This window comes from Pocillopora verrucosa, chromosome 6 (genome assembly GCF_036669915.1).
Source record: "Pocillopora verrucosa isolate sample1 chromosome 6, ASM3666991v2, whole genome shotgun sequence".
Classification (NCBI taxonomy): Eukaryota; Metazoa; Cnidaria; class Anthozoa; order Scleractinia; family Pocilloporidae; genus Pocillopora; species Pocillopora verrucosa.
In genome coordinates, this window is record NC_089317.1 from 11539307 (window position 1) to 11560385 (window position 21079).

At 37.4% G+C, this 21079-nt stretch overlaps 1 pseudogene; it reads right to left on the reverse strand.

The window, feature by feature from the left end:
* Positions 1 to 7579, reverse strand: part of LOC136281676 (neural cell adhesion molecule 1-like) — a 23396-nt pseudogene extending 15817 nt beyond the window's left edge.
* Positions 7580 to 21079: the final 13500 nt, after the last annotated feature.

Sequence of the window (21079 nt, forward strand, 5' to 3'; positions counted from 1 at the left end):
GCCACAAGAAAAAGTACACACCGTCAAAAAATCATAGGATTTGGAGAGAATTGGACTCTACATTTAAACTTGTTGAGATTAAATCTGTTCATATCACATATAAGGTTTGTTTACATCGAGAGGTTATTATAATAACAGCTTCATGTATGTTTTTAATGTAAAATATAATTTTCAATCACTTTATTCCTTTCTCTTAAACACAATTTATTTCTTTAGAGCACAATTTGGTGTTTTTACATGTGACAGGATGGTCCAGCTGTAAAAGGCCCCTAAAAGGAGTGAACTTGACTGTAACAATAAGGTGACTAATTTGGAAACTTGAGCACTTGGTAAATACACCTTGGCTTGTAATTCTAATGATTACAGTTTGCTGAGGTGATTGATATGTCAGTTCCCATGCAGGAATGTACCTTCCATATGACCTTTGCAATCATATACTATGAGATAACTGAAAAAATGCATTTGTGCTTTTTTAACTACTTCAAGTACAGACATCACCTACTGGTTTCCTGTAAGCGTGAATGTATGGGAGAAGTTAAGGCAGTACAGTACTGTAGTTGACCTATCATTGCAAGGATGCTTAATTAGGGTTGAATGGTTTCGACACCTTTCAGCTTTCAAACTTTCAACTATGTATTAATTGTAACAGTTTACCAGATTTATTATTTGTTAATTCATGTTTTTCTTTGACCTGCCTCCTACCCTCAATGTTTAGGGGTACATGAGTCGGCAAGAGTATACATGCTTTACTGTAACTTCAACTTTAGAGGTTAAAAAATTAAAATGGGAGAATTGTGCAGAACATACTTTTTATCCTTCTCTGGATATTTCCTCTTATAACATAGTCATTATCAGTCTCATTCTCTCCCACTATCCACTGAGCTTATGGAGAGATGATATATAACCTCCATATTTTTTACATGAAAGAAGAAAAGCCTGCCCTCTTACAGCCAGAAAATCTTCTGTGCCCACAACATATATGTTACAAGATTGACACTTGGTTCATGCCTTGCAAGAGCTCAGCTAGTGGGTAAACGCCCTGCGGTTGGAGGGTGGTTGAAAGTCCAAATTAGCAGGCCTAGGAGGGGCTGCAAAAACCAGATGACAAGGTTTCAATTTCCACCTTGACAAGCCAGCCTGGCTAAAGAAAATCAGGGGGCTTAAAGTCAAGGCTACTGCTAACATGCAGCCCAGCCACCACTACCTTCTAGGGTGGGATGCAAAGGTCTCTGAGTGGAAAGCCCAGGGGGGTGGGGAGGGTTGTTTTTGACTAATCAATTATGGGGGATATTAAATTTGTTTTTTTAGTTGAGTTCTTATGAGGCTGGATTTGTTTTGGCTTTGTCCATTCAGAGTTAGAAGCCATGCTTTGTGGCAACCCTCCTAATGGACTAGATCGTTTTGTCTGGAGGTGGGGAAATTTTCAAATTTTAAGGGTTTTTTTTCTTGGACTGTGACTTGAGTTTGTTGTTGTATGGAAATGTTTTGGTGAATTTATACATATATTTATATATAAATAGGCTGTTACTTGGTGTAGAAGACACAGCATACGTCACACTATTGTTTTCATTGTTTTCTTATTCCTGGTTGTGATGAGATTCTATTGTGACGAATAGTGTCTTCTACATCAATTAAGATCCTATAAATAAACCCGTTTTCTAAAACTTTGCCATTTGAAAACATATACAATTTTTCTTTCTTATCAAAAAGTTGATGCACTATATGCATGTGTAATTCACATAAAGAGAACTTTACTTTTTTCTATAGTACAAAGGTAAAACAGTGACTTGACATCAGCCATTGTGCAGTACCTTTATCCTCATAATTTTTTCTGTCACCATCTTTTTATTGGGACAAAAGGTGTGTTTATTTCTCAGAATTCTTCAATTGTAACGTTTTGAAAATGGGTGTATTTATGTACAGTCAAACCTGCATTGAGTAGTCACCCTCAGAAGATGGGGTTCCACAGAATAAGGGTTATATTAAAATGATGAAAAATGTCATTTTATGTTATAGTTGATTTTATGTACAAAAACTCCTTAAAAATACTACTAACATTAGTTTTGGGAGAGAAAAATGGATTTAATTTTACTAAAAAAATCATTCTTAGTTTTAATTGAGTGGTTCTGCCTTACATGTGACCATTCATTACAAGTGGAAGACAATACAAACAGGCTGTTGTCACTCACTCAAAGGTGACCATGACAACTTAATTGAGGTGACCACTAAAAAGAGGTGAACATTACAGAGATTAAGGACAAAAAATTGGGACTTTGACAACTGACCACTAAATACAGGGCGACTGCTTAATATGCTGCTGCTTAATATAGGTTCGACTGTGTCATAGATTCAGCAGCGGTGGCAGCTGTTTATGACATACTGAAAAAAACTTACATTGCACTGTGACATAAGCTCTTACTGTCTTTTCCTGTTTCCCTCCATTGCTTGCAATGCAAACATATTCTCCTGCATCGTTCTTGTTACTGCTGGTGATGTTCAACTGTTGGTGTGGGACAAATGAATCCCAGACTTTTCCCATCTTATCTTAGGTTCAGGAAAACCCGAGGCATCACAACTCAAAAACAGGGGACTTGACGTATTAACTGTTACATTCTGTGGTACTTCTGTAAACTGGACAGGAACTAGGTGAGAAGAGAACAACAAAATTTTCACACCATAACATTACAGTGTGATTTGGTTCAAATCAACCACTTCATACGCTATAGAAATAAGATTATAAAATGTAGCATATACTTAAAAGAATAACCAAAAAAAGCAAACTAACTTTCACTTTCTCAGCTGATCAAAATCTGCATCAGTTTTAAAATACTCTACTAAAAAGCATAAGTTTACAGTTTGTGGTGCCTCGCACAAAAGCAAACGATGAGTTAAACCAATATCCACATTAACACCACATGAACAATTGAGCATTGGGGTAAATATTCGCAATTTTAACTATTGCTTTAAAATAGCTAGTAAATGATGCATTGAGAATTGAAAAGCTGGTTTGGGAATCCCAATTGGGAAAAAAAACACCAAATGATTGTAATATTTAATAAAACCTCTTATCTCTTCCCTTTCATTAATAATGTTGTTATTATCATATAGTTTTCATTTTTCAAGAAAAGGTGAAAAGCTTTAGGAATTATCCTTTCAGTTGCTTTTGAGAAAAGAAAAATATGGACAACTTGTCAAAGTTATTTAGAAAGTTATTTACAAAAACATATTTTTGAACTGAATTCTTTAGCCCGCCAAAGTGTAAGTAGCCAATTTTAATGTCTCCCTTAATGACTCAGAAGGGCTCTTTTGCAGCAAAATATCCTGGTTCTTGAATTATATTAGCAGAAGCATCTGATTTAAGTTGCATGAGGTAATCTTTGCTACCTGTCTGCATGTAGAACTAGACTGAGTGGGGGAAGATAAAAAGGAGAGGAGTACTAAGATGAAAGTAAAAAAGAAGCCTGGTACTAAGCACAAGAAATGAAAGAAATTTGATGAAACTTTTTAAATAAAAAAACCTGAGAGATAAGTTGCAAAGCAACTGCAGACAAACCTGTAATATTGTCACTCACAGGAAATGGCTTGATGACCCCTTAATAATACGACATTAGGTCACACTATGTAACTGTGTCTGTTGAAGCTAGGTGTTACGCTTCCAAGAAAAGCTGTGAAATATTTACTGGGTAGATTGATGCCCCCTTAATTAATTCTTTTTAGATAGAAAATTATAGTTAGCGTTTCAGTTCAGGATAAGATCCCGTGTGATCAAGATCGTTTTGAAAAGGAGACAAGTTAGACAGTAATCCTCAGTAAAGTAATCAAGACCCGCCAACGTTGGTAAGCAATAACTTGTTAAATTGTGATTATATTACCTAGCTCATAGCTGTTACTCAAAGAGAAACTTATTGCTCATTTTTTACCTTTCTTTTGGTTCTTTTAATTATCACATGCTCATCTCCAAAATCCAGATCATTCTTAAGCTATGATCACAATACTTAGTTAGTTTCTTCTCAATATGATTTCAGTTGACTGCTTCGATATAAGAATGCCCCAAAGATCAAATAGGAAGGCATACAGAGAGAAAAGATCCTCTATTGGTTTGGTGTTTATCGCATGTGTGTGTATCAACCCAGGCATTGAAGCAACATTTTCACACTACAAGACTTTTACCGCAAGGAAATTGATTTACCATGGGAAAATTTGCCTGAATTCATTTGTGGTTAATTTGTCTTGGTTTCAATCCCATCAAAACAACTCTTGTCACTGGTGTCAGGGTTAATAACTTACAAGACACTAATAACAGCAAAACGTTTTTGGCATGCAAATCAAATCATACACATGCTTGTAACTCCATGACATCATATATTTTTTATCTCTTTCAGTTTAATCTTTTACTAATTTTTTTCAAAAAGCACAGTGATCAAGAGTTATTCTTCTACAATGTTTGACTGTCAGCATGCACAATGAGGACCATAAGCGATATCCCTTGCCAACAGTATTGTCATCTTTTCTTGGATTGCTTGGGCCAGGTCTTTGTGTATGACTCGTTTGTAAGTTGAGGGTGATTTTTAGGGCTGATCTTTCGGTCATAAAAGGTTGACTTAAACATGAGTAAATAGGGTAAATTTTAGGTTAAAGGCTATTTTTAGTTTTAATTGAGTGGTTCTGTTGTAAGTGATCGTTCAACAGGGAGGTGAAAATTACTGAAAACTACTGTAATTATGGGGAACAAACTTTGGGACTTTGACAAGCAGCCACTCAATATGGTGCCACTTAATACAGGCTCGACTGTAATTGGAATATTGAAAAATCCTCACAAGGCTTTGAAGACCAAACCTCAGGATTGAAATTGAGCAGGAGTTTTACTTGTGTGATCATGTTTGTTACCTTATTAATTAGCTCAAAGATTAGATCAAGCTAAAACAGAATAATTTTAGCCAGATAATACATTCAATTACCTTTCCATCAGTGGATACTTTATGGTGGTTATGTATCAAAAGTGCTTTAACGCTTTTGCTAGCAAAGAACATCAAAAATCGAAAACCCTCCTAAAGTCTTAATCACACACCTTTCTCTGCACTAGAGACAGTGTTTTCATGCATTTAAATTTTCCTATTACCCACACTACATAAGGAGGAAACTGTTGTGAAGGCTCTCTTAAGGGTAAAGCCACAACATCACTTTTCATGACAACACTTTTTTTGTTTGCAGTGTGCATTGAAGTTATTTCCTTTCAGAATTGTTGAAACTCAATAGCATCACTTGCCCATTCTCACAATTTTATACTACCCTCCGTGATGAAACAACAATTCATAGTACGATAAAAATCTTACCTTTCACAATTAATTGCACCATATCCAACACACCTGGAGCCAAAGGGTTATTTGGGAGAAATATGAAGACGAAAACCTGGTTATCAACCTCTTTAATAGGATTTAGAGTGAAATTGACTTGACCGGGTGACTTTTGATTCCAGCTGCCAAAACAACGGCCATTATACTGAGGTACATTTGGGATGAGATGCCCATTTCTATCAAGGACAAATAGAGTGACATTTAGGGCATTTCTATCCCCATATTTCGTTCCCCATTCAACACGGCGTAAGCCACCAGTGTAGTTCCACGAGAAGTCAAAAGAGGAACCAAGTTTTACAGTCCTATTGCTTCCACTGGATGATTCTAGTTGTACCTGACCCGCTGTTAATAAAGAAACAAGACATCAAGTCAAAAACTGCCAACCTTACAGAAGATTTATTTCTGCTCAAAAGATTTTAAAATTTAACAATTTCTGCTACGACTTAATTTCATTCTACACTCCAAATAAAACAGTTTTCAGATCAATGAAATAATATAACCAATGGTTTAATGATGCAGTCAATGACAATGGAAAGCACAGGATTCTACTGCATACTGATTACACATCATCTTTAGAAGAAAGTTCAAGAGCACTATTAAGGGGATATGACCTGAAAACACCCTGTATGCCATAAGGTTATTGGTAGGCACAAGTTGTCTAGTTGTCTAGAAGTACATGTACTTTTGACACGTGTTAAAACCTGTTATAGATAAGGATTCAGTTGTAAACTTTAGATTGCTGATGGATTTATGATTTGCAAGGAAGATATCCCTTCCTCCATCTAAGAGTATAATAATTTTTGGTAAGCCATTAAGCTGTGAAAATTTGGTTTATCACATGACCGTACAACTGCCAGCATACAAGGTGCTACTTTTAGCAAATGTAGACAACTTCAATGGGGGCACACTTACATTATACCATTGCTCAAGGCTGAAAAGCACACTCTAATTTAAACGCAATGGGAGAACCATGGGAGTGTTTATGCTTTTACTAATACTGTGTCCACATGCAGTAAAAATCGGAATCCCACAATTTCTGGGATAAAAATTCCTCTCTCCCAGAGGTCATTATTTGGTGAGCATACCACTGACAAGGTGCCAAAATGACCTTAGGCATGAGATCGAACAATCACTTAAAGAGGAGGCATAAGAAAAGTGGAAGGTGAAGTTTCCTCAGTTACCCTCTTCTTTTACGAAGAAAAGTGGGGAATTCTTATTGATCAAACAAAAATAAGTCAATCATGACTACCAGTGTGGGATACCACAATCATATGTGCATAAAACTAAATATTGGTCAGGTAGACAAATCATACATGTTAGTATAAGCAAATAATGCTCAATTATCCATCCAAGTGCATTTACGGAGTATCTTTACATGATTGCTGCCTGGAGGAAAAGTCACACTCAACTTAGCTAGTAGCAGTTATCCTTGCTGAGGTCATCAAAAAGAATGAGTGGAAAAATTGTTTACAGCTCTTCCCAATAATAAATGATGGATGGCAAGGTAGAGAATTTAAGTACAGATAGCAATTCTTTCCTGGGTTTGCATAACCACCATGTTTGTAATGGAAAGCCACCTGACAAAGCAGTAACTTTTCTCATGGCTAAGAAGACGACTCACGCTAATCAAGAAAATAGCACACCTCTAAGTTTCAATGTTGATGTTAAATTCTGAACGTACGTATTGTATTGTTACGTACACTCTAAGCAAAAAATCCTTTGCTCTTGATTTCTCTCGTATCATAGTTATTCAGATTTCATTTATCGCGTGACTGAAATCCAAGGTCATATCTAAATTTGGTAAATTTCCGCACAGCCCCATCCTACATTATGCATTCAGTTCTTGGATAGAGAAAACAATGACAAAAATAATACTTTGGCATTGGGAAAACTGATGTCTTTTACAATAGTATGGAGCTGTGCGGAAATTTTACCTAGTCTTGAAATACAAAAACCGTTGAAGGCCACCTTGGAGTACAGAAATTATTTTGGCAAACATCACGTTCAGAAATGAAGTCGGCGTTTTCGTTGTTCAAGCTTACAATGACCCATGGTAAAAAAACACTGTAAATCCTTTGTACGGGAGAATAAATTTCACGCTTACCTGACCCGCGAAACTTTACCAGCAGAAGAAAGAGTACATATATTTCATAATCACGGGAAGAAATCATCTTGTCAGACCTTTGCTGACGCTTCAATGACGAAAGTTGTGCCTAAATCCTTTGAAGCCCTTGATGGGATAGAAGAGAAGGGCCCTCTTCGTTTTGAGACTGGGACCGAGTGCACGATCATCCTCGTGAAATCGTCGACCATAGTCGGCAAAATTGACGAAACAGCGGGACCCATGGTGCAATTTATGGAAGAAAACTCGATTTCTGTTAAACACTTGGGACATTTGCACGAATTATAGAAACTTTCCTTTCGAAGAAACGTTTTAATAAGAGTAAACTATGCGTGAAGTTTGTGAATGTGTCGAATGGACACGACTGTCGATGGCATCGATATCGATCACGCGCTCGTATGAAGCTAAATGAAAGTCATGCAAATTAAACATAAATTGTAATAGACAGTTTAAACTCCTCTTTCTTGTTTATCAACCATGGATTCTTTACCAAGGGCTACTACGTATAATCTTTCTTCTTTTGAATGAGGAAAAACTCCGAACTTTATTTTAAATAGGGGTTTTAATTTAAATCATAGGCAGGCTTATTTGCTGTAAATATTATTTCAACCGAAGAGCCTCGCGGACAATAACTGCCGGATGATGCTGAGCTAAAGCTGAGTTTTCTATTTGTTGTTATATTCTGTTTTTGTATAAGGTTCGAGAACCAGAAAAGTTGTCGACATGTCAGTTACTCTCAAAATGAACCAGAGTAGTTCTTGGCGAACTCAGATTTGGATTACAAGGGAAAATTCGTCTGTTCAACAACCACGTGTACTGCCAACCTCTAACTGTTGTCTCGGAGAAGTTTTTCTTTGCTAATTACCAAAACCGGAGGGCTCTAGGAAATTTGTCCTGATGTTGACAAAATTTTTTATCTAATAATTTACATGCAGTTACAGTTTATAAAATTTTTCATTTTGGTGATGTCTTTGTCGACGCACAGCCAATCCAGAGGTTGGGAAAATTAACTAGGCTCTACTTTAAAATGTTTGTTTACAAAATCGAAGAAATTGATCAGTTGGCTTTAACCTAACTTTAACTATGTAATGCGGGAAAAAAATCAGTCCTTTTTTTGTCGATAAATCGTTCATCTGACCTCACAGCAAAAAATTTGAGTTCAAAGAGGAAAAAAACATACACAAAAAGAAAAACAGAAATTTTTAAATACAGCACAGACGTTTGTAGTACCAGTATAATGTACAAGCATATTTATAGAAGAGTTAGGCTACACATCTAACATACCGACTCGAAACTGTTACACTTACAATACACTTCGACGGTAATTTTTGCCGTCCGTCCGTCTCCATAAGCATTAGATGCTTTGCACGTGAAGGTCACCCTATTATTCTCTTCCACTTCTGAGACGAACGTTGTAAGAACTGAATTACTACCAACATTATTACCATCATCCCTGAATATTTCATACGTAGCTGGGGGGTTGGCTTGAGTATCACATGTGATGGTGAAGGTTTGGTTCACAATGACAGAACTGTCCCCGATGTTAATTATTAGGGTTGTGTTCAGTGGGCGATAATCTAGAATAGAATAAACAGTCAAACTCAAAGAAATCGAACTTAAAGAGTACATTAGGTGGTCGCACAGGTAACCAATTAAATCTCCGACTGCAGATGGTTTCTTCTACCTGCCAGTGCGACGGCAGGTAGTGTCAAAACAAAAAGAAAAAGTTTAAAACACCGAGCGGCCATGCCCTCTTCCTTTTTTTACACTGATATGATACAAGGAGCAAAGACATTCCTTTTTAGGAATCTTATTATCTATCACAAAAAAAAAATAGAATTTAACTTATATCAAAAAGGAAGTAAAAAAAAAAGCCTGAGAGTGTATGTGGCATGTTTAAGAAGTAATGTTTCTAAGCACAAGACACCTTGGTATTTCATCATCAAGACGAAAGAACCATTTTCATATTATTTCAAAGGTATTACATAGAGAGTAGAGTGACCAACTCCAGATGAGAACACAGGCCTCTCACAAAGGTTTACTTTTGTTTTGCTGTTCAAATAGACAAGGATAACGAAGCAAATGACTGATAATGACTAATCGTGTCTTAGCTAACTTAGCAGTGGGATTCGACTCACGAAAAACAGTAATGTAGACGTCTCGCGAAGATTCATCCCTTCCGACGCCATTTCGGCAATGCATCTATAAAACCCTTCTTTCTGTTTACCAGTGATGTAAAGCAACCCAGTTACATTACTGTTATCATGAGCGAAAATCCATTTGATTGTAGGCGAAGGATACCCATCCGCTTGACAGTCTAGTGTCACTGTATTACTATCATTGACTATCGTATCATTCATGATGTGGGTGATCTTTAGTGGATCTGGAAACAACCAGACAAAACATTTGCTATTTAACAAGCAATGAAAGAAAATACTAGGAGATCCTTTACATATTATTGTGTTTCTATCATGGATCGGATGCTCAAAATACATTTTGAAAGTCAGACAGTGTTTTAAGAGAAAAAAAGATGAAGCTGTCCTTAAATTATTAAATTTCTACGTTCATAAGAAATTTTTTATCGGTTTATTCTTCCTGCTTGGCGCTATTCTTCGCCAATTACCGAATATAGGGGCTGGTACGTGAATGCTACAATTAAGAACCTTGGTGAGTACTCTAAAACCACTGCAGAGGTGAGCTTCAAACAAAAAGTACTTATATTTCATATGAACCGGTAGCAATATCGTCAAGAAGTGATCAATTTTTCCAGTGATTTCAAAATGCGGGATTCACAGTATTAAAAGATGTTTCCTTACCCTCGCAAAGCTCTTGATGTGTAAATCAGGGTTACCAGGATGTTAAACAAAACAGAAGCCTAATATTTTCCCGTCCGGCCCGACCGTCATGCTTATTGCCTGAGTATGATACTCAGGCAATAAGCATGACCACTAAAAGTATACAATAGACGGGCGCTCGTGGGGCAACCTCTAAAAGGATTCTAAAAATTTTCTGTTGTTTGTCCGAGCGAGAACCACAATTCATCGAAAAAAGGCACTTTTTATACTCTTTTCTTTTTTTTTAAATTTTTCGAGATAGCCGTCTGAGTGTAGGGCCGGACGGCTTTTTCTGAACCGGATTTGTCAACACGTCCCGCCTTACACACGTTAACTTTCTCTAGGTTTCTATAGGCCTGTGCGCGCGGGGGGCGCACAAGGTTTAAGATGAAGTACACTGCTAATCTGTTATCATAAGAAAATTGCAGTTTATCTCCCAAACAAAAATAACATTTTTTCGCCCATTGTTCTCACACAGGGAGGGCCAATAAAGGCTTGACCTTCGACCGACTGGTTTCATCGTTGCGCATTTGTCAAAAAAAAATTAGGAAAAGACGCATTCGTAACCAATTCAAGACTGATTTGTCGAATTAATTGGTCTTAGTTTTTGGGAGAGCTCTTACATTTATGCAAAGACAGTTCCTAGTGGCATTATAATTAAGAATGACTCAACATTACTATAATTTAACAATTTTTAAACATCGTTTCATTATGAGAAGCTGAAATGTAAATATAATCTATAAGTGATGCATGTCCTTGAATAGTGTTTTATGAAGAGGCGTGATAATTTGTTCATCAAGGTGTAGAAGTACAACCAATTCTTTAAATCAGCGCTCGAATGGAGGTATTCAGAACCAACAGCATTCCGCACTGTTTCCAAGACAGAGACACAGACACTAGTCCATTAAGCGCCAGCAATAGACGTTATTGGCTCAAATAAAGTAGACAGAATGGTCTAAAGGATTCCCCGTAAATGCTACCCAATTAACTTCGCCAAGGCTGAAAAACCTATATGCAGTAAGAAGCATCACAGGGACATTTGACGTGCTATGACACGGACCCCCGTCATTTCAGACTGCGCCCACTAGATCAGACGTTATACCCTCTCTGAAACTCACCACGATCCCTTCTCTTACAAGCGCAGGGTAAGAGTTGCGATACTCGTAAAAATTCACCTTGCAACATCAAAATAGACAGATTTTTTTTATCCTTGGTGCCAAGGATAAAAATTTATTTTCGGCACTATTTATTTTCATGAATAACCATAAACATTTTTAACGACACATCAAGAAGAAAACAAATTGCAATTTCCTACTCTGGTGATTTTCCAAAAACACTGCTGCGATTTGACTTGCTGGTTTTTTAATTAAAAAAAAAGGGCTAAAAAAGAACACGCTCTCATTTTCCATGGAATTCCGGCAAATAGTTTTTTCCTCATTTATTGGCATGAACTGCATCTATTGCACCGCCGTTAGAATATATTCAACATCGATTTCATGCTTTTTTCCATTGTGTTTTTTGTTCATATTTCAGGACATTTGATTAAAGCGTATTGATGAAAACGACTTGTGGAATTCCGAAATCAATTGAGCCGTAAATGTTTCTTTCTCTAGCCATAACTTCCTTGAAGATGTTTTTCTTATAAGACATTCACTTTCCATCTACAACATCCTTTCTGCAAACAAATTTCTACTTGTGTCGCATATCATCAATGTCCATGTGCACACGTTTCACGTCATGTATATACACATTACAAGTGCACTTGCCGACCAGACCGAACGGTACTTAAGAACGTGCATTTCGATTGACGTGTGTTTAACACTGTTAGAAAAAGATGTGTTAGCAATCTAGTACAACAAATGTCATTTTTCAACACATACCTGTCACAAGAAGCTGAATTTTACTTTCTGGATTAGTGGTACCATCAAATAATTTGCATCTGTATTGGGTGTTGTCTCTGGGAGTTACTTTCTCGATGACTAGGGTGGCAGTTGCTTCCATGCTGACTCTCCCCTTATAAGCAGAAGGCATATCTGGATGATTCTGGACAACACCATTCCTTTTAACCAGCATTCGTTTAAATTCTTTCCCTTTTATACCATCTACCAGAACGCTGAAAATAGTGGCAAAGATTTCATTATTTGGGTCACTGTAGTCCCACACTAGTCTGGCAGTGCTTCCATTATTAATGTAAACTGGATTAGAAGGCGTCATCGTAAAATTGACAATGGCATCTAGTTTAAGAAACAAACGAATTAAGGCAGAATTATTCCAATAAGGAATCATAAGATATTGGCCGCTATCACTGATTAACCTCGTCATAGCTATTCACAAGGATCACTCAATCATTGAAATCAGTTTGAGGAATGATTCACGATACCGGAAGTTTGAACTCAAATGTGGGAGAAATGTAAAATTTGTCTCTAAGCATTATGAGCTCCTTCTTTTAAACTTATTTGGGCGATTAAAAGGGTCTCGTGATTCAAATAGATATGATTATTATTAAGGTTGTTTTCGTCTCCATCATTATCATCATCATCACCTTTTAAGTTATCTTTCTAGAAAAAAGAGAAAACATAGCATAGCAACTATTAATAGCTAAACCGGGGCAAAAAGGTAATTTAAAGTAAGAATGACTTTTACAGGAACTCTTTTATTCATCTCCTCTGAAACTGAGTGTTATCCATATATGTTCATTATTCAAGTCTGTATTTGCATGTTTTGCCCACTGGTATTGTAATCTCAGATGCTGACACTGACCAAAGTGATTATTACCTAACAATAATCCTAATCATAATAAACCTTGCCGAATCTTCGTCTACGATGAGTTTGATATAAGTAAGCATTCTATGAAATATAAACACATACTATATCTTTATAAAGAAACCGATGTAGTAATCAGCAATTCGTTATAACGCAAAAAAAAGAGCAAATCCTTAATTGAGACCGAAACAGATTTATGACTTCAGTTTCCTTTATTGTTTGCTAGGTCTAACAACGGTATGATGAAAATAAAACAACGCTCTCTGTCACATAGATTTCTACATGATTTTTTTTATTTATCTCTGGCAAACTCAGCGACTCAAGCCCAATCGATCTTAAGAAAGTTTTTCAATGAGCAAAAATATTTTATTTTCCTGTCACAGGAGTTATCGCTGTAGCAATTACTAGATACTTGAATCTTAATAGACGCTTGCACATCACAGAGAGTTTTGCGTGCGAGTACTTCTTTTCATGAACTAAAGGAGACGTTTTGTAGGTGATGATTCTTGAATAGGCAATGTGACCATACTTTAAAAGGTTACAAGGGTTACCCATTGTGACTAAGCGAAAAGTAAAATTGTATTCAATTCATCCAACAGAATATGACGCATATGTTTTATCAAGAGACAGAGCTATTGCTTTGTGTTCTGAAACTGTATGAAAAAAGTTATGACCCGATCGCAAACTTAACTTCAGCGGTCACACTGAAGTTAAAGTACTCAGAAACGACAACGGGCTTCATTTCACTAAACCCAGCCAAAAGTACATGCTTATAATGAGTATATCAATCTTAAATGATGAATAATTCTCTCCGATGAACATGCTCTTTTGACTTAGAAATGAAGTTTTTTTTTAAAGTCCCGAAATTGAGATAAAAGTTTAATCTTAACTCAATACTTATTGAGTTAAGATTATCCTTTACGCTTTGTGAGGCAAAACCAAGTATGTTTCTTTAAAAGGTCGAGTTTTGTCTGATCCCTAATGCAATTTACACTTTAGATGATACATTTCAGAACTGTTTAACCTGATAGATTACTCGTCATAATGAATTAGGAAATTTGGCAAAGAGTATGCAAACAGAGTTTCCAACTGTGGGGATCAGTATGACGATAAAATGATTGCATTGCCTCTCTTAGATGTTTATTGTATAGAGACATGCGGATCACATGACTTTTCAATATTGCTTAGTTCAAAAGATCCAGTTTAGAAGTTATTTTCCTGTGATTCAATATTCATCCCTATTAGCTACATCTTTGTCAGAGTCAGTAAGATGAAGTTTGCGTGAAATAGCGGCGATTGCCCGACATTGAAGTAAACTCGAACTAAAAGTGAAATTGAGTGTTGAACAATCTGAAAAGGTTTCTTATACCAATTTGTTTAAATCTATGTGAATTGAATTGGACCAAGTAAAACCAGCTGGTGTTACAGTTTATTTTTTCATTCAATCTGGATCTACTTTTGACCGTGAGAGGATTTAGGATGAGAAAATGCGTTTTCACGGGACTGTCACCCTTCAGCATTATTTTGGTATAATGCTTATTCCGGGCGTCAACTTCCGCCATTTCTCCATTGTCATGGTTTTGATGGATCCTATCTTAAACACAAACCGCACACAAATTTACGACGACAAGTCTTACCTGCCGTAGGAACGATAACAATAGTTGCGAGAAAGAATTGAAGGATGAAATGAACCTTACACATTACTGAAACTACTGTTTCCTGCCAAGGCTACCAAATCGAAAGACTATTTAATCAACAATTATAATTTGGTGTTATAAAATCATATGCATGGCATTGTCACCCTCTATTTAACAAATAAAGCCGCCTTGACGATTTTCTGTTCTGGTACACGAGAAGAGTGTAGGGGGACACGTAGTCGAGTGTTTCTTCCTACATTTCTTATACTTCTTTTGTGCTCTAACCGCTCCCTGCGTGCAACTGAACAAGTCATCGGGAAGGTTTCTTTATTTGTCTTATGATAAATAATTCGTAAAATTTCCCTCGCATTACTTTCTATTTCCAAAAATCATCATTCCCGTTTTTTCTGTTGTGTTTTGAACACGAAGCTATATCTACTATAACGGTGTTAGCTGTGTTTGAGTTTTGCTATGATTACTGTATGTACTTAAAAAATAGTCTACCGAGCGTCCATTTCTTTTTCTCTTTGGTGATTTTTGTCTCAGCTCACGTTATAATTTCGTCAATGACCGCGCTTGGCATGCTTACAAACCTTTGTTTGGTTTTTCTGTTGCTACGTGCCAGCTCGTTTGTGCCGAAATTTCACTTTCTACCTTCATGTAAATTGTGCTGTTACCGAGACAAGCTTCTGTATCAATTAAAGCTAAGAGCTGAGTTTCCATATTCGTTTTACAGGTCATGTAAGACTTGTGTGTCAATTAACGAAGGAAAGCTAGAGAGAGTCCGGGAAAATAGTCTGCGTTAATCCGCGATATGTCCGAACTTTATTATCTTGCAAAGTTATTGCTGACGTTATGCAGTCACGCGTGTACTATTTATAACTAATTGCTTAATCCAACTCGACCTACTAAATTACTCCCTACCTGACTGGGAGGAAAAAATAATCTCATTCCATGTGTATCTATCTACGGAACAAAAAATGATAATATGTTTCATCAGCGCCGAGTTCTAACGAAAATCAAATAATCAACACATTCTTTGCAATTCTTACTGTTCTAAACTGCATTTTTTCGGTCAGACCTTGTTCTTAAGTCTAATATTAGACTACATCAAATTTGAAAAAAACGCCTCGCTGATTAGAATTACAAAGTAACCGTTTTTGGCCTTAAATACTTGTGAGAATCTTACTTAATGCCAAGGAAATATCAATCGCATATTTTTTATCTCCCTTTAAAAATAAGTTTACGAATGAATAGATAAAGAGAAAAATTGAAAGAAAACAGAAATAAGAACAACAAAAACAGGATTTTCTTGTGAAAAGATCTGGCTCCGGTTGTTCGACGGTTGAAAAACGCTCTCCGCTGAATAAATCTCTATCCAGTGTATAGCGCAGCACGTTTTGTTAGCACTTATCCGCCCTTTCAACAGCTGGGGCCTGAACATCAAGTGGGGTGGATACGACAAGATGATAAAAAATTAGTTACATTTTGTTCATTAACAACTAAAGCAGGCGGAGAATAGACTGTTCAGAAGACTAGCCCTTCAATAGATTTTAGAGGCCGTTGATGGTTTCAAGCAAATATACTGCTTACATTTTTACTGAATTGTCGTAAAATACAAAACAACAACAAAGCATGGATCAACATTATAAATGGAAGCTCTTCACCTGACCAATTTGTTTTAGCTTGAACTGGCTGCTCAACAACAGAAACCAACAAGATCCCTCAGTCTGTCAGAATGATGAACAACCCCAAACCAATCAAAGCTTGACCAGAAACTCTCTTCAAAAGAGAATATAACTCTTCTTTTTCAAGGTGAAATCTCCTCCTTCGTATCTCATTCCAACATCTAGCACTGACTCAAAAGAAAACTTTTTTTTAAAATTTCTTAATTGGAGGAGGAGAGAGTCATGGATTTATTGTCACCACTGATAGAGGAAACGTTCTACACTAGCTTGTGCGTTAGTCGGAAAAGGAGAGTAGATGGAGTCGACTTCGTAGTTTTGGCCACGTCATTCCTCCATTCGCTCTGACGAAGGCCTAACGCTCCAAACGTCCGCTTTGAAACTATTCACGGTGGCCAATTTAGACTGGTTGAATGAGAAGCGCTCGTTGATACCGTGGGTATTAAGATTGCCGATTCGAAAGATACTTTTTTGTAGTTACGGTCTAATCTTAACGACAGAAACAACACTATAATTCTATAAATTTTACTACTTTATTAAGTGACGATTAATACTCTTATATGGGAGCGACTCTGATAGACAGTACAGTAATTCTCCTCAATAAATTTACATAGGCCCGCTACAGTCTATTTTTAGAATAATATAAACAAACTGGATGTTACACACCTTCATCATCCTCTTGTGACAACATGGCACCAACTGCGACATCACTTGCAACAACAATCAACTTTAACGGGGAGCTGAAATCAGGCGCTGTCAATACAGGGGCACTCTGTGACATAACTCTCCTTGAATGCGTTTTCTCATCGTTCATTCCAAATAAATTTTACCTTCTTACTGAGCAATTGCGTCAATAGTTCTGCAACAGTGGCGAAATTAGAGCAAAACCTTCTGTAATAGCCAGCCATACCAAGAAAACGCATGAGTCCTTCCTTGTTCTCTGGTCGTGGACAGTGAGCTATCGCTTCCAACTTGGCACAAACTGGTTTTACTTGACCTTGTCCAAGGACATGCCCCAAATAAGTGACTTGTGCTCGGCCAAACTCACTTTTGGAGAGATTATTCCCACTTGTCATTGTAGATAATCACATCATCTGTGTATGCTTCGCAATCCTTGACATCTGGGATGACTTTGTCGATAAGGAGCTGAAAAGTAGCAGTTCAATCTTTCATACCAAGGGGCATGACTTTGTATTGGTATATCCCTTGTGGTGTTACAGAGGCTGAAATCTCCTTAGCGCGGTCTTTCAATGGAACTTGCCAGAATCCTTTAAGAAGGTAGAATTTCGTTACATATTTGGCTTTTCCAACTTTGTCGATAAAGTCGTACATTCCTGGGATAGAAAAAGTGTCTGCCTTAGACACGCTGTTTACTTTTCTATAGTCTGTAAAAATCGGTTAGCCTTCATTTGGTTTGAGAAAAAGTATGCTAACTCTAACTACTACTACTCAGTTCAATGAAGTCGTTCTCGAGCACATCCTATACATTTTCCTTGAGGTATTATTGCTTACTTGGATTTAGCCTTGACGGGAGTTGTTTTAAAGGAGCAGCATCACCGACATCCACTTCATGGCAGATCTGATCTGTCCTGAAGGGGAAATCAGGAAACAGGTCTTTACACTCGTGCAGTAGCTTCTCCAGGGCCTGGATTGAATCTTCTCCAGGTGTGAAAATTTAGAGTCCAAGTTCCGCAGCACATTGGAGATGACTACTATTTAGCTCACTACTAAATTTTCTCGGAAACAAAATGTTCTCAGAAACCAGGTCTCAGAAAAAAGTACATTAAACTGTGCAGGCTCATTCATCTAGATTATCACTTCTCTCTGCATAAGGCTGTAACATATGAATGTGACATAACTGTGCCTATTTACGCCCATCCGGAGTGACCATTATATAATTAAGGTCATTTAACTTCTCAATGATATAAGGTCCAAAAAATCTAGAATGAAGCTTGTTACTGGGCACCGGAAACAACGCATGAACCTTTTCGCCTGAGTTAAGTTCTTCAGCATCTACATCACACTTCTCTTTCATAGATTTCTGTGTCGAACTAAGATTAGTTTAAGTTAACTGACATGCTCTAAAAAGCTTAGTGCGAAATCTGAGACATACTGCAAAAGATTAACAGACTGGACTGTTAGATAATAACTCCCTTTAAGAAACTTAAGAGGTCTGTGTAGTGACGACTGTGATTCTTCAGACATTTCATACCCTCGTCCCAGTCTTTCTCTGTTTCGAAGCCACGTTTAACGAAAAACTGGCACATTGCCTCTGATATGTCGGAAAATCACAGTCGTCACAAGACAAACGACGAAGTCTGAGAAACTGCGAAAAAGGAATGGAATTCTTGACGTGTAATGGACGCGAAGATAAATACAACAAGCAACTATGTGAGTCCGTAGCTTTAAAGTAAACCCTGCTAGTTAGATCGTTGCCTTCAATTGAAAGTTTGATGGTTAGAAATTAAAAGCCAAAGAAGTGTCAGAAATTTCCCAGGTATATTTCAGGGCCGGGCGAAAGAAATTAATAACGTTTATTAATTGGGTCAGCTCATCTCTGGTAGAGGAGGTGGCGCCAATACAGTGGTTTATGTAGCGACCGTAGAGTTCAGGTTTGGGGCCGATGTATTGACTGAAAAATTGGTGTTCGATAAAACTTACGAAACGACTGGCGTAGGTGGGTCCAATTTAGGTATCTATGGCTGTCATTCTCTCCCACCGGCGCAGCAACACAGTTTCGTTAGAAACTTATCCTCTTTATTCATTAAAAGTATTTTTCCGCTTCGTGTAGCCTTTGAGTTTGGGTTAGGGTTTGATCAAATTCTTGATAAAAATATTTTTAAATACATGGAGTTGAGCGTCTCTGCAGCTAATGCTGTCTTTAGAAACGCAACACTCTTTCAAACATTTTTTTTCGGGGAGGGGGAGAGGGATCGCATGCTATTAAGGTGGAAGGGAGAGGTATCAGTCGCCTTTAACAGTATGGAAGATGAAGTGTTTTTTTATCTCATTCACCTCCCACCTCCAACCCCCACACCCCCTCTTTTCTTCCCTCCTTTGGTTACTTAGGTTTCCTGATAGGGTTAGGTATTCACATTACATTGGTAGAATGTAGAAAACCTTTGTATTGTGTAAAGGTTGTGATTATTCGTCGTGGTGAATAGCAATAAAAGCTAAGTTTTTCGTTTGTCTCACAATGTAGTCACGTGTGATGTAGATCGCAACGTTTCGACTGCATACTGCTAGTCTTTTTCTGGCGATAGGTCGACTGGTCGTGCGTGGTCTTATAAAGCATGATGCTCTGCTGTGATTAGTTGTTTTTCAACAGCTCTGATTAGTGCATTTCGATTCTTGCTCATTCATTCAGTGATTTGCTCCCTCGGCGGTCCGTTGTCGCAAGGCTCTCCTGTTGTTGTGTTTTTTGATCGTGGGCATCCACGCTTCTGGAATTTCAATTCCACTTTCCCTGTTGATGTTGTCAGGGTTAAGTCTTATATGAATTGCCTCTTTGACCCTGCGCGTATAGTAATAAGGGTAACGATCAATAAACTTTACTTCGTTCCAGAGTGGCTTGTGTCCGGTGTTGTGGGCATCGTTTGAAACGGGGAATCCTGAAAACTAAGCCATACAGGATTCCTTGTGAATGTGGCATGGTGTACATCGGAGAGACTGGAAGATCTATGCAAGACAGAATTGAGGAGCACGATCGAGACATCCGACTCGCCCCTACCGAGACCTCCACCGTTTCAGATTTATTCAAGTATAGCTCAGCAAGTAAGGCGGTCACTTTCTTCTGTACATTAGAAATGAACTAGAGCAAATGCTACTCAACGTTATATCGGTAACAAAAGATAAAAGTCAAAACGTACAATGCAACCTTATTGAAAGGTACTTACCTTTGAAGTTTCACTTAAGGAGTTCGCACTAACTCCGTTCGCTACCATGCAGCAAAACATTTGTAACTGTGCACAAAACTTTAGGATAGGCATGACCTTTTATTGACTTTATCGAATGTTTATCTCAGTAGGGTCGTAACTGTTAACTCGTACACTCGGAGCGAGGAATTAAGGTCAGAATATTAAAACTAAAGCTATCCTCGACTACAAGCTTTGCTCTGTTCCAGTGAAACAAAACAAGTAAAAAACAGTGCAAAAAATTATATTTTTCACTTGTTGATGGAACTCGAACACACCTGAATGCTTGTCTCGTAAGTATTGTATGTCGTACCCTTTAACGTGTCTTGGATCGGAGATTACTGTATTTTGTGTCCGGCTGAGTAAATTGCTTAGCGTTGAATTTTAATTCAGCTTCGGACGTCACTTAAACGTTGCTTATGTGTTTCAAATTTGGCCGTTTGACGACCGGATGCGACATTGACTTCTGGTGACTTTTATTTGGAAAAAAATTGAGAGTTAAAACAAACTTAGTAAGCTCCGACAGCATTTTAAAAAAGTGAGATATTTAATAACTCAACAATTCCATTGGCTCTGGTTGGATACGAGATTAGTATACCCAACCCATATCAAGTGCGCGCTCATGGAACAATTGTTAAATATAGTGCACATAATATAGTACGAACGAGATTGGTTCTTCGATTACGGCTTACGTCCATTTTTTAAGCAAGACCACTAAATTAAAAAATTGCAGAGACTTGGAGTCATTAGCCGGTTCTTGGCGTTCAGTT